General features: G+C 32.7%; 1 protein-coding gene across 6 annotated transcripts in view; it reads left to right on the top strand.

Annotated features, from left to right (window-relative positions):
• Window positions 1–15,963, top strand: part of LOC106873188 (uncharacterized) — a 713,512-nt gene that overhangs the window by 497,546 nt on the left and 200,003 nt on the right. The gene's annotated exons all lie outside the window — the stretch shown is intronic.

Genomic DNA, 15,963 nt, shown 5'->3' with positions numbered 1-15,963 from the left:
GGGGTCGATGCAATGTACTAGCCCCCTCCCCGCAAAATTTCAGGCTTTTTGGCTGTTGTAGAAATATTTCTAATAATAATGTTTACTTTCTCTTTAAGGATTTGTTGTATGCAGATACGGTTGCACAGAGTAAAATTCTGTACATGTTTCATTTTGCTATCACTCTACGCTCTGTATTCAAACACACGCGGTATCTGCATTTTTGTAGTGCAGTTGTCTAAAACATGAAATGCTAAGAACACACAGTTTCTATTTAAATCAACTAAAAAGCCTAACCATACAAAAGAAATCAATATTAGCATCTTTTACATTTCCGTTTCTTTCAACAACTGTTGTTATTACATATGTAGAAAAAGACCTCGAGCTGGCAGAATGGTTAGCAGCCGGGCGAAATACTTAGCGGCATTTCACCAGTCTTCACGTTCTGAGTTCAAATTCTACAGTGGTCAACTTTGTCTTTCATCCTTTCAGGGTCGATTAAACAAGTACCAGTTACGTACTGAGGTCGATGTAATCCACTTAATTTCCTACCTCAAGTTGCCCGGGATCTTTTCCCTTTGGCCGGCACATTTAAAAATTAATTTTTTGTATCTAAATACTTTCAAAATTCCGTATACTGGTAGAATGTGTCACATAAAACATCATTTACTGTTGGCGGTTTTGAGAAAACTGTGTATTTTCGAAGTTATTTCGTGTTAAAGTTGTCGTATTTCGGTAATTTCAACAAATCAATGACGTCTATTGAGGGGAAAACAATTACTGCTGTGGTTTGTCAACAACAACTTCCGGCGGTGTATATTTCGTTTGTCACTGCTATTTATGACATATTTCATTTCAGTTACGTTTGTATGAATAAATGAGTGTATTTGAAGCATGTTTACTTCATGGCACCACCACAATCATTCGTGCATTTTTACTGCTTTTAGTTTGTTTTTTTTTCTTCCTGTTTTTCAGCTACTATTTTCGGAAAGACATTTTTGCCCACCTCCACTTTTTTCCTTTTTCACATTTTTCCGTAACTCTAACCCTAAAATCCCAACCTTAACCCTAACCCTAAAAACCCAACCCTAACCCTAAAACCTTAATGCTAAAACCAGTACAAATGCACGAACAATTACTGCTGTGGTTTGTCAACAAGACGTTCTGGTGGTGTAAATTTACTTTGTCGCTGTTATTTATGACATCATTCGTGCGTTTGTACTGGTTTTAGCTATAAGGTTTTAGGGTTAGGGTTAGGGTTCGGGTTTTAGAGTTAGAGTTAGTGTTTTAGAGTCAGGGTCAGGGTTTTAGGGTTAGGTTAGAATTAGAGTTTTTTCAGCTACTACTTTCGAAAGACATTTTTGCCCCCCACCCCTCCAATTTCTTCATTTTTGACATTTTTCTGTAACTCTAACCCTAAAACCCCAATCCTAACCCTAAAACCTTAACCCTAACTCTAAAACCCTAACCCTAACCTAACCCTAAAACCCTAACCCTAAAACCCTAACCCTAAAACCCTAACCCTAAAACCCTAACCCTCACCCTAAAACCCTAGCCCTCACCCTAACCCTAAAACCCTAACCTTAACTCTAAAACCCGAACCCAACCCTAAAATCCTAAAGCTTAAACCAGTACAAACGCACGAACGATGTCATAAATAACAGTACCGCCGATAGTTGTTGACAAACAACGGCAGTAATTTTATTCAAGGGAAAAGATCCCATTACACCGCCAGAACGTGTTGTTGACAAACCACAGCAGTAATTGTCTTCACCTTAATAGACGTCATTGATTGGTTGAAATTACCGAAATACGACAACTCTAACACTGAATAACTTCGAAAAGAATGAATTTTCTTAAAAACGCCAAGAGTAAATGATGTTTTAAATGACACATTCTACCAGTATACGAAATTTGAAAGTGTTTAGTTACAAAAAATTATTTTTTCTATGTGCCGCCCAAAAGGAAAAGATCCTTCATATTAGAAAATTTTCGATAAGCTTACCTTTAATATCTCATATTCCACCACTCTTAAATTTACTCTAAGTATTACTTCCGCCAACACAAATAGCTAGTCTTACTATCCCCGCCTCTAATAATTTTCACTGTACTAACTGTCATTAGGTGTTTGAGTTTTAACTGCTTGACTAACAGGTAATTCACATTCCCAACCTTTTAGATATGCCAGAAGGAATGCCACATCAGTTTAAATTAATGAGGTAGTTAAAGAATATTAATTTACCTTATAAAGCAAATTGAAAAATTCTTACTAAGGTTCGATCTTACATGTAATAAAAAAATGATTATGTATCGTTGTGCTAGAGAATCCTGGATATTTATCTTCACCAAAAATACCTTACTTCATAGCATGACATTCTAAAATATACTCATTTTGCTGTTAAACTCACATTTAGCTTTCTATTGAGGAATGTATTTTCTGATCTACAATTATTCATATCTCTTTAATTTGATTTTGTACTATTATTTTATATCTAGAATCTTTGTATTAACTCTCCTTTAATTAATTTTTATAAAATATTCCCTTATTAGCATTCTTACTGGCTTTTATAAGCTGCTTTTTATCGATGTTGCTCTTTCTTTTTTTTCCCCCTTTTAAGTATACTTGCCCTAATCTTAAATATTTATAATGGTGTTTATGAATGCATCTGTTTAGTTATAATCTTTTCCATCATTAAGTTAATTCTATTTTACTTTATCAACCTTATAGACTTTTTATTTACTTTGCATTTTCATATATTTTATTTTACTTTTCCTTAATATCTTTATCAATAGCTTCAGACGTAAAACCTCCATCATTGCTATATTTCTAGTTACTCTATAAAAATTATTATTGCCTATATTTATCTGTATACTTTGTTGTTAATAGGTATTTGATTATATATTTGCTAACTTCTCTATTTTATTCCGAGTCAAAGAAAATTCTGTATTATTAATACACCAATTATTTTAAGTATTATCATCAGCATTCTTAATATATACCCTCTAACTTTAATCTCTATTATTATTATCATTATTGTTCCGCCGAGGTCGACTTTGCCTTTCATCCTTTCGGAGTCAATAAATTAAGTACCAGTGAAACATTGGGGTCGATGTAATCGACAAGCCCATTCCCCCACAATTTCAGGCTTCGTACCTATAGCAGAAAGGATTATTATTATCATTATTTTTATTAATAGTAACTTATTAATCAAAATACTGTTTCAAAACAATATTGTGTTTTACTTTTTCTAGCGTAGCATATTAATTGTGTCAGTTATATTAATCACCTACGAGAGGTCAAATTCAAACATCTTGTGTACTTAGATTTATTTCAGAAAAGATCATATGATCTCACCTAATAATCATGTGAAGGACTAGTGCACTGTTAGTTTATAAATAAGTATTTATGAATTCTAGTAGGTTGCAGACGACCACAGTTTTAGTTGCATTAATCTTTCTATGATTGCATCTGACAGGGACTTCATTTTTATATAATCCATATTTCTATGTTCATACGATATGGTATATATATATATATATATATATATATGTGTGTGTGTGTGTGTGTGTGTGTGTGTGTGTGTGTGTGTGTGTGTGTGTATGAATATATATATATATAATTTATATATTCATGTATACATATACATATATACATGTGCATGTATATAATTACATAAATGTATATATTCATATAGAAAAATAGATACATACATACATACATACATACATACATGTATAACTGTACTTTTAATATCTAATACTTATCTCTAAATGTCTTGCTTACTGACATTTTAAATCTTTCTATTCATCTAATGTTGTACAAATGCTATTTAATCTACTTGGTAGATTCATTTTCTTTTCTTTTTTTTTCTTGTATTCACAGGTGTGTGGGCGTATTTTTGTCCATTATTTTATCCTTTTATTTTCTGCATATTTCATGTGTATGTGCAAATGTCTTTCACTGTGTGAATCTGTGTGTATGTCCTTTTTGCAAACATGTGTGTGTATGCGTGTATCTATTTGTCTATCTATCTATCTATTAATAATATCGAAGGGAAATAGAAATATTAGAAATTTCTACTACCAGTGGCCCAGAGTGTATAATTTAGTCCAAAGACTATATATTATTCATATAAATATAGTGTACATTTAAACACATAAGAGGTATCCAACATAGGATTCCCTCTCGCTAGAAAGAACAGCTAAGTTCCAAACCACTATTAGGGATAAAATTTCGAAAGGTATGAAAATAAAATAAAACCATTACCATCTAGTTTCCTGGACCAATTGGTTTCTGATTTTTATTTTAGAAAATAAAATAATTTGCCAGGTGAAATCTTCATCAACAGGTACACTAAAACTAAGATTAAACATATATACATGAGGCAATATATTATATGCCTCATGCTTATGCATTCTAATTTGGTCCAGGAAACTAGATTGTAAATGTTTTTATTTGGTCCTGGAAACTAGATGGTAAATGTTTTATTTCCTTTTCATTCCTTTCGAAATTTTATCCCTAATAGTGGTTTGGAACTTTACAATTTGAAATGCAAAGCATATCTGTATGCACTACAAATATCTAAAAGATACTAGTCTCTCCGAGGATAAGTATTAGCTTTCCAATGATTGATAATACTTACATATGCTAACCGAGCATTTTAGAAGTTTTTCTTTTTTATTGAATGTCTCCGAAGACTAGCGTGAGGGAATCCTATGCTGGATACGTCTTATGTGTTTAAATGTACACTGTATTTATATATATATATATATATATATATATATATATATATATATATATATATATATATATATATATATATATATATATATATATATATATATATATACATATATATATATATAACTCATTTATTATTTGTTTTACATGATCGAACGCCTGTGTCATCCCTGTTGTAAGTAGTTTTTTCAACTTTATATTTTCTGACGCGACTCTATCTCTTTCTCTATCACTTTCCCCCCCCCCTCTCGTTCTTCCCCTGTTACTACTATATCTCTTTCTTTCCCCCTCTTGTTCTTCCTTCTGTCACTACTATATTTCTCTCTTCCTCCTTTTCTCTCGTTGCTCACCTATTCTTCTACTTCCTCCCCTTGTTTCTCCCTCTACCACTCTCTCTTTTCCTTACCCCTCTCTGGTCACATGCTTCCGGTCGCTAATCCTTTTCTTCCTTGGCTATCGCCGAGCAAACACGCGAACTTACTTCGTCCCGACTTTCAGTTCGTGCCTCACAGCGTTCATATACACATAATTTTTCACGTCTGACCGCATAGCCTTTTCCGTTTGTTTTCCTGTCTTGTTTTCTTTTCCGTTTGTTGTCCTGTCTTGTTTTTTGTCCACCACTACATTCTTCCATGGCACAGGTTTAATTTGTGTATACAGATTTAATTTGCGGTCCATGGGAAGAGCCATTTTAACGATGCGTCCTGCCCAACTCTTCGAAACGCCGGTGTTAAAATGGGGGTAGCTGATGAAGGAAAATGTTCTCTATGTGGCTTGTGCGTTTTCTGTACTCTGGTTATTATTATTTTCTTGTCTACGTTTTGCTTGCAATGTCCTCTACCCAGATATGCACCTATATATACAGGTAGACGTAGGTATGCACATACCTGTACGTATATATGCATATACTCATTTATTATTTGTTTTATATATATATATATATATATATATATATATATATATATATATATATATATATATATATATATATATATATATATATATATAGATAGATAGATAGATAGATAGATAGATAGATAGATAGATAGATAGATATAAATACAGTGTACATTTAAACACATAAGACGTATTCATCATAGGATTCCCTCACGCTAGTCTTCGGAGACATTCATTGAAAAAAAGAAAAAACTTCTAAAATGCTCGGTTAGCATATGTAAGTATTATCAGACATTGGAAAGCTAATACTTATCCTCGCAGAGATTAATATCTTTTAGGTACTTGTACTGTATATAGATATGCCTTACATTTCAAATTGTAAAGTTCCAAACCACTATTAAGGATAAAATTTCGAAAGGAATGAAAAGGAAATAAAACATTTACCATCTAGTTTCCTGGACCAAATTAGAATGTATAAGCATGGGGTATATAATTGATTGCCTCGTGTATATATATGTTTAATCTGAGTTTTAATCTAAGGTGTACCTGTTGATGACGATTTCACCTAGCAAATTATTTTATTTGCTAAAATAAAATATATATATATATGCGTGTGTGTGTGTGAAAATGTACGCTTTATTTGTATGCTGGTGTGTGTGTGTTTTTTCTCAATAAGAAGCCATGTCTTATGTAAGTATGTATTTTTTATATGCGTAAATACTTAATACTTCATCATCAAGCATTATCGAAGTATCTTTAAGATTATAATATATCACTGCCTGTACTGGTACATAATAATCTACTATATTTTATATTTGTTTAATCAGTTCAGTGAACGCTGCATCACTTATAAAGCTTCTAAAATCGTTTTTTTTTCTCGCCTCTCTTTTTCCTTAATTCATTATTTATCATTAAATTCAAATTTAACAAAGTTTACGTATATTGTTTCATAACGGCTCATGAAAATTCTTGGCACAAATTATATATTTCATCTTTACGTTTTAGTTGTAAACACATTTTTGTTGTTATTTAATGTAGATTTATTCCATCCATGAGATGCACGTTTCCTGGTTGTAATATTTATTTCTTTTAGAGTGGTGAGCTGGCAGAATCTTTAGCACGCTGTGCAAAACGCAGAGAATAGCTTGTTACTATTCATAATGCATACAAACAAGACTTGAGTTAAACTGGTCTGTTTATGTTAATATGAATTACATAATCATTTCATGCTGACATGAAATTTTAACGTATTTATAGTACACTGGACAGTGGGATTTTTGGTGGGGATAATATAAAATATAATGTATACCCTTCAAAATAAGCATGCAAGTTTTATCTTGTTAAACAAAGTCGTTACACCATATTTCATCTCCCTAGTGTGAGAAAAAGTTGTTTTTTTTCTGGAACCTTCAGCAAAGAACCCACAAATAGTATCAGCTGCTTGCTTGATAGCATTTAGCAATGTATATAGTCTGTACACAATAGAATCAATCTAAACCAATCAGTTGAGTTTACCCAATTCTGCACGCACTGCTAAAATGGATTCATTAACAAACAATGCTCTACACGACAGAGTTTACTCACTACAATTTGAAATGCAAGACCTATCTGTATGCACTACAAATACCTAAAAGATATTAATCTCTGCGAGGATAAGTATTAGCTTTCCAATGACTGATGATATTTATATATACTAACCGAGCATTTTAGAAGATGTTTTTTTTTATGAATGTCTCCGAAGACTAGAAATTAACCAGTTCGATCTCGCTTTTTCTAATCACAGAGAAATAAACATTTATAGTGAATCTAAAATTGTATGCTCATTGGTAACTTGCATTTCAAATTATTTACACAAAACAGTTTGTGTAGAACAATTTGAATTAATCAATTACTACACATTATTTGTTCTTTTACTCCATAAGTTCGGGAGCTTGATGGACACTTCCCTAGCTAATGCTTTGTGTTACTTTTAAGATAGTGATGAGAAATGTGTAACTGAGAATAGTGTTAAAAATTTTGTTGATGTCAATTGCATTTACATGGTTCGAGCGAGAGGGAGATTGCTATTGACTCCCTTGCAAGAGTGTCAAAGATTATGATGTATAGAATTTCAAGAGTATTTGCGGTTTTAGTTAGTTAATTTGGAAAATGAGAGCCTCACCTTCAAAGACGTTCAGTTATGATAAACGTAAAAGACAGTGTGAAAATAACCAAGCCATTCAGAGAGAAGATCCTTAACATCAACTCAATTTATTCTGTATATGCTTTATGGCGTATATACAATATTTTGCTTTTGTAGTACGATTGTGTAAGAGTGGGTTGCTAGCCAAATCCACATTCTTTTAAAGAAGAAATCTTTTTAATGTAAAAGGGTTGAAAACAATAACTTTAGAGGAAAGAACCGTATCAAACGACAGTTTTTTATGAAAAATGGGGAAAAAAGACTATAAGAAAGCAATCAGTTTCAGCCTGAATGAATTGGGGCCCCTAGTGATATTTATTTCAATTTTGTTTTCACTATCAAAATAGAAATCATTTTCTGCATGAGTTATTATAACATGCTGTCATCAGTCAAATCATTTCGTATCAATAACTCTTGTGGCCAAACAATCAAGTGACGAGCACATAGTTATTTCACGGAAGGTAACTTTGAAATACACTTCTACAGTTAAAAGATACATTATTTTGAATCATATGTACATGTGTGTGCGCATGCATAATATATATGTGTGTGTATAGGTTTATGCCTCTTTACGCGTCTGTATGAGTGTATCTATATGTTTTACCTAACATTTTGTACTACAATTTCTTTTACCCTCGGATGAACATTAAATAAAAAAGATATGAAAGTCTACACTCGATTTTCTTATTGAGCACAATATATGAAAGTATTCAAATTCGATTTCGATTGAGCCAGTTTTAAAAGAAATACACTAACCCCCCACTTTTTCTTTCTCCCTATCTCTCTCTTCATATGTGTGCATATGTATGTATGTATGTATGTATGTATGTATGTATGTATGTGTGTGTGTATGTGTGTATGTATGTATGTGTGTATGTGTGTATGTATGTATGTATGTATGTATGTTTGTGTGTGTATGTATGTATGTAATGAAGGAAAACAGGATTTAAATTCATGTGAATATCTCATTCAGATCTCTTTGCTAGTCGGTCTGGTTAACTAAATTGTCCGGCTATGGCCACAGTAATCCATGTGGTTTGTTATTTATTTCTTGTGCCATGTCGAAATTTTAGAACCAGGGCTCGAACACAAATTAAATTCAGTGTATTAATCACAGACTATTATAGAAAAAACACAAACAATGAAGATGCATTATCAACGATTTAAATCGTTGATAATGCATCTTCGTTGATAATCGTTGATAGCACTTCGCAATCACTGACACTCTCTCAAAGGAATCAGCTAAAACCTCACTCCCACACGTACCATTGTAAATACCATTCACATAAGCAACGTTTTGAGCTCCATTCTCCGCCATACATTTATACAGGCATTACGCAGGAATACCTGAAAATGTTACACAAGCACATACACACGTGTACATATATATGTGTGTGTGTTTGTGTGTGTGTGTGTGTGTGTGTGTGTAAATTTGTATATATATTATGGTCCTGGAAGAGTGGAAAATCGTTGTATTTCTGACTAGCAGTATAACCCGACGTTGTCCGTGTGTGACTTATTACGCCATCTACGATAAGTCTTGCTAGGTGAAAATCAACTAAAAAAGAAAGCCTTACAATGAAAAAACCCTTATGATGTAAATATGTTCATAATTCAAAAGACGAAATTAATAGGGAAAGTCTGAAGGCTGTTTTGTGTAACATTATTAAGTGTACGTAAATTTCATCCGTCTAATTGGCTATACAAATGCTTGTGCAAACAACTTTTTGCGCTGCCATGATTATACATAGCGGGAGGTAGGACGGCAATTTCTGATGAAGCAATTGCTGGCGATCTGTTGCTACACAGTTCTGCCAGAATTCTATCAGATTGGGCAGTAGATGATGATGCACCGTTTTACATTATGTTCAAAGCAGCTTCTGGAATGTGGTGAATTGCTGCAGTCTGTTGGTATCTTTTTAAACCGGTTGCTTTCTTTCCCCAGCAAGCTCTCTTGTTTGGAGGCATAATCCATATACATATTAAACAGAACAACAAAAGTTATAACAGATGGGAGGGTCGGTAGTTTTCACATTTCGGTGATTTTTCAGGTTAACACCCGCAAGATTACGTAACCCTAAAACCGTAACCGTAAGACTAACCCTCATCGTAACCCTAAAACCGTAACCTTAACACCCTAGTGAAAATCGTGCGGGTGTTAATCTGAATAATAATAATAATGACCTTTGCAGATCAAACTCTCAACCCACAACTAAGTCTTAAGTGTATATATATATGGGCAACACACACACACACATACACATTAAATAAAAAAATGTTAGTAAGTACAGAACTTCAGCATTATATATTAAGATGGGCAACACACACACACACTAAATAAAAAAAAATGACAGGTATTTGTATGTATGTGACTTTGCCTTTCATCCTTTCGGGGTCTAAAAAATAAGTACCAGTTGAACACAGGGGTCAATATAATCGACTATTCTTCACCTGCCCGAAGCCACCGTTGTGGGAAAAATTTAAAATAATAATAATAATAAATAAATAATAATAATAATAATGACCTCTGCCGATCAAACTCCCAACCCACATCTAAGTCTTAAGTGTATATATATATGGGCAACACACACACTAAATAAAAAAGATGTTAGTAAGTAAAAGTGTTTTAAAAAAGATTGTTAAATTTTCAGATTAACACCCGTACGATTTTCACTACAGTGTTAGGGTTAGGGTTTGTTAGGGTTAGGTAGGTAATGATGCGGGTGTTAATCTCAAGATTTACGAAAAGATTTTCAAAAAAAACTCAGTTTGTAGGGAATAAATGTTTGTTGATCGTATTTGAGAAAGATGTCTCGATGGTGAAGGACGGTGTTAGAAATGGAAAGTAAACTTACAATTCCCGCCAAATTGGAATGAGGTCATTGGTAACCATAGGTACATATATATGTGTGTATTTACGTATAATTGGTAGTGTGTCTGTTTATTTGACTCTCACTCTCCTTCGTTTCTCTGTCTTTTTTCTTGGATCGTTCGTAAACGTTCATAAGAGAAAGTAGCAATTGAAACGATGTGTAAGAGGAATAGAAATAGTTAATTTTAGAAGGGCAAAGTTTTAGTATCTGTCATTACAGTATCGAAATGTGATTTGATACTGAAATAGTTTTTTTTTTCTCCTTCCTTTCTTTTTGTATTTGTTGCTAGATTTTTCGTAAAGGTTCATAAGAGAAAGTAGGAGTTGAAATGGTTTGTATTAGAAAGAGGAAATTAGATTTTATTAGGGAGAAAATGTTTACTGCTGTAGTTCTATGGATTTTATTCATTATTAGAACATTTTTGGAGTGAAACAATGACGCAGTGACCTAACAAATCGTATCTAGAATATTAATTGCGATTGTTTAATCGAAGAAATTTGGAATTGTGTAAATGTATGAATTTTAAACATACACACACACACAGAAAATTTGCCTTTTATAGTATAGATGCATCAGTCAACCAAAGCTCATAGTAGCTACCTACACTCTATAATTGGAGTATCGAGGAAGATAGAAATTCTACTGGGGTAGAAAATCTGGTTTAACTAAGGGTAGGATATACTCCAAATAAGAACACAAAATTAAAGCTTAATACATCTTGAATTACTATTTACAATTATTTTAAAGCCGTTCCACACAAAAGTTCCATGTGTAAAGTAATGTGATATTTGTGGTTTTATACATTAAAGTGATACTCCATAAGACTTGCACCAAAAGGAGCACGCTTACATTGTGTTTATATTAGAGTATATAAGCCTTTGGAGTGAAGTCGGATTAAGTGCTACTCTAACATATAAAACTGCAAATATTACGTACGTTTTCACATGGAACTTTTGCAAAAAGTACTGGTGAAACAATATGGTACTGACGCAATGGTAACTGGTCGTTAAAGATGTAGTAAATTCTTCCATAATCTTCTTAATTGGATTATGTGCGTATGTGTGCGTATATAAGCATATATATGAATATATTTATAAATGTATACATGCAAATATATATAAGCACGCACGCACGCACACACACACACACACACACACACACACACACACACACATATATATATATATATATATATATATATATATATATATATATATATATATATATACATATATATATATATATATATATATATATATATATATATATATATATATATATATATATATATATATATATATATTATATATATATATATATATATATATATATATATATATATATATATATATATATATATATATATATATATATATATATTTATATATATATATATATATATATATATATATATATATATATATATATATATATATATATATATATATATATATATATATATATATATATATATATTTATATATATATATATATATTATCACTTAAACAAACCTAAAGAATAAAGAACCAAGAACCGAGAGATTTTAGGAATTAAACACTCAGACACATAGACATTCTTCCAAACAAATAAACTAAATTTTTTTTTCCCGCAACAAAATTCCACTATAGCAAGGAAACATAATATTGTCCGTTCATTATATACTAAAAAAAGAAATTTTTAATACATTTGCAACAACACACCACACCAAAACTACTCTGGCATGAAATACCGTTCATTAAAAACATATCAGCCTACAATAGATTTACTCTGAATTAGTTTCACAGCTAACAGCACTCATGAATTTTCAAACGCAGTATTCTCTGCACGAACTGACATGTACTTGTATTTATAAAAAAATATGTTGCGAAAAGTAACAGTTCAACCTGGTACGATTCCATGATCCTTCAGCTATGAATCCATGGAATAATGTTACTTCAAAAATTCTTCGAATGAACCTCATTTCGGTCGTTTGTATTCCGATCATGCTCTTTCGGTAATTACCCAACTTTCAAGACCATAAGTGACGATAGACACGAAAACCGAATTGAAGAACGCGGGTTTGGCTTTTTGAGCCAACCTTTTATGTGATTAGAATGTCGCAGGAAGGAATCGCGGGACGAATTCTATAAGACGAGCCAACCAGGAGATTCAGTGGTATAGCATGAACGAAAGGGTTAGATAATATCCATAATCTCAGTTGGTTACGCTTGAGAAACCATTTGGAATGATAGCTGTTTCTGATAGGATACTATTGGGGAAGGGCCTGAAGACTCTACACCCACAGTACTACAAGGAATAGCAGGAAGAGATGGACAGATGGAAAATGCGCTCTATGAGCTCTGACAAAATAACAAACACTATCTCAGCCATACACACAGGCATACCAAAGCTACAGGACCACACACACCCTCAAATATATACACAAAAAATTCAAACATATTCTAAAGAAATACAGTCACAAACACACACACACACGCACAAAACAGTTTGTAAATAATCTTTGACAACGCATTAGATTATAATCACTTAACCATGGAGCATCATTTATTAGAGATATTGCCACTCACAATAGACACGCGCTTAGTCATGCAGCTAACTCTCTTCATAAACAACTTTTATCGAAATGGCATTTAGATGCCCCACAAACCTGCGAGTGCAAAAAAGAATGGAGAACGATGCACCCCACCAACTCGCCAACAAATTATAAGTAAATTAATAACGTCCCCACACGTCAACATTTACAAGGAATACGAACACCACCTCACACAAAAAAATGACATCATCTCTAAGGTTCATGGAACACCGGACCTGTAAGTTATCCTGCAGTAAAGATCAGTCGTTTTCGTAGTTAATTCCGCGTGCTTCTGTATTAATTTATAGCTAGTTTGTTTCTGGTATCAAAGCTTTACACAGTACATGCAACAGAAATCGATAGAAAAACAATAGTTGACAGCATTATAATTCTCTATCGAATATCACAAAACAAAAAAATAGAAAAATAAAGAAATCTGAAACTAAACTTTGGGGTAAAAGTATGATTCATTGTTTCTCTCGTTTAAACTGGATGAGAGAAATATTGTTCACAACACAATATACCATGAAAATCAGGCACACTAAATTTAACGTTTCAATTGTTCATATGTTTAGCTGCTTACAATTCAATCGAATTCAGTAATTCAACTTCTTAGCAAATATTCCCATCTGCACTGTTTTTCTGTAAACATTCCCTACTACATTGGAAGCCATGAGTGATCACTTGATAAGGTAATTAATATAGTTATATGATCGCCTCCCTTCCACAATAATCTGATTGTACAGAACGTGCTAAACCGCTCACGCGTGTCAGTCGAGCGTAACGATTCAGCTGCTAAATTAAATGTTTTCATTAGCACTATTTTTCGCGAAACATTCACTTCTATCTTATTGAAAGTAAGTGATCTATTGAGAAGCTAATTAATATTGTTATTACAGCCGAATCTCTCGCAATTTACGCTATTGAACATCAAGAATCTACTTACCAATTTTGATCACTCTACTGAAATTTGTTGTTCAGATTCCTTATAAGTATTATTTTTATGTTATAAAGAATATACATTACGTACATGAGATACCGCTCTATTAACAAACCTCGACCCTACTATGTAACATTGCTCACCATTCCTCCCCATTTACCATCTTTAAGTTATAGCTATGCACACATAAATCCTAACATCAAACACACTTTTCTGATATGCTTTATATTGTTATCCCAGATTATCTAGTTTCACTGCAAGGCAACTTTCGCATTGATGCGAATCGCTGCTCACAGTTTTTTTTCCGTCTGAAAATCTCAATGTTTTATGTTTGTTAATATTATTGCCCATGGATTTTTCGACGAGCTGGTAGAATCGTTAGCAAGCCGGCATTTTGTCTGTCTTTACGTACAGGGTTCACATTCCAGTATGGTCAACTTCCCTTTTCTGTGTATATGGAATAAGTATCAGTTGAGCACTGGGATCGATGTAATAGACTTCCTCCTCCATGAACTAGTTGGCTTTGTTTCTTTTTTGTTTTTTGTTTTTTTTTGTTTTTTTTGTTTTTGTTTTTCATGTAAACTTATATCTGGCTGTTCAAAGAAGGCTTCAAAAGTAACTATTATCGATTCCTCTTGAAAATTGACAAACTTTGGCAGCATGATGTTATCAAGTACTTGCAGAAAAAGGCTTTAGAACCCAAAGGTATATATGCTGACATGGTTGCTACATTAGGGGATAACGCTCCAGTTTTATCAACAGAGCAAAAGCGGGAAGTTGAATTTTTGGGGAGAAGGGAGAGTCTTCAAGATTATCCAAGATCTAGATGTCCTGCAACTGACACCACCGAAGAAAATATTGATCGTGTTCACCACATGTCCGTGAGGGCGAAATCCTTTTTCTGCAGGTACTTAGTAACACAGCGACGCTAAGTTTTGTCCATTTTCAAGAGAAGCCGCTGCTACTTACATTTGAAGTCTTTGAACAGTTAGATGCCAGTTTACGTGCAACAAAAACAAAACAATGTAGTTCTCAATAAGAAGCATTGAAATTAATGTATCCAATATTTCACAGCTGTAGCATCACTCTTTAGTCAACCTATGAACTTTTCAACCAACCTTCGTATATACAATTTACCTATGTAAATGTTAATGAATATATATGTATGCATATATATATATATATATATATATATATATATATATATATATATATATATATATATATATATATATATATATATATAGGCGCAGGAGTGACTGTGTGGTAAGTAGGTTGCTTACCAACAACATGGTTCCGGGTTCTGTCCCACTGCGTGGCATCTTGGGCAAATGTCTTCTACTATAGCCTCGGGCCAACCAAAGCCTTATGAGTGGATTTGGTAGACGGAAACTGAAAGAAGCCCGTCGTATATTTGTATATATATATATATATATATATATATATATATATATATATATATATATATATATATATATATATATATTTATATATATATATATATATATATTTATATATATATATATATATATATATATATATATATATATATATATATATATATATATATATATACATATATATATATATGTGTGTGTGTGTGTATGTTTGTGTGTGTGTGTTTGTCCTCGCAACATCGCTTGACAACCGATGCTGGTGTGTTTACGTCCCCGTAACTTAGCGGTTCGGCCAAAGAAACCGATAGAATAAGTACAAGGCTTACAAAGAATAAGTCCTGGGGTCGATTTGGTCGACTAAAGGTGGTGCTCCAGCATGGC

The sequence above is a fragment of the Octopus bimaculoides genome, chromosome 7 (genome assembly GCF_046866305.1).
Source record: "Octopus bimaculoides isolate indiv1 chromosome 7, ASM4686630v1, whole genome shotgun sequence".
Taxonomy (NCBI): Eukaryota; Metazoa; Mollusca; class Cephalopoda; order Octopoda; family Octopodidae; genus Octopus; species Octopus bimaculoides.
This window is presented reverse-complemented; position numbering and strand designations above follow the sequence as displayed.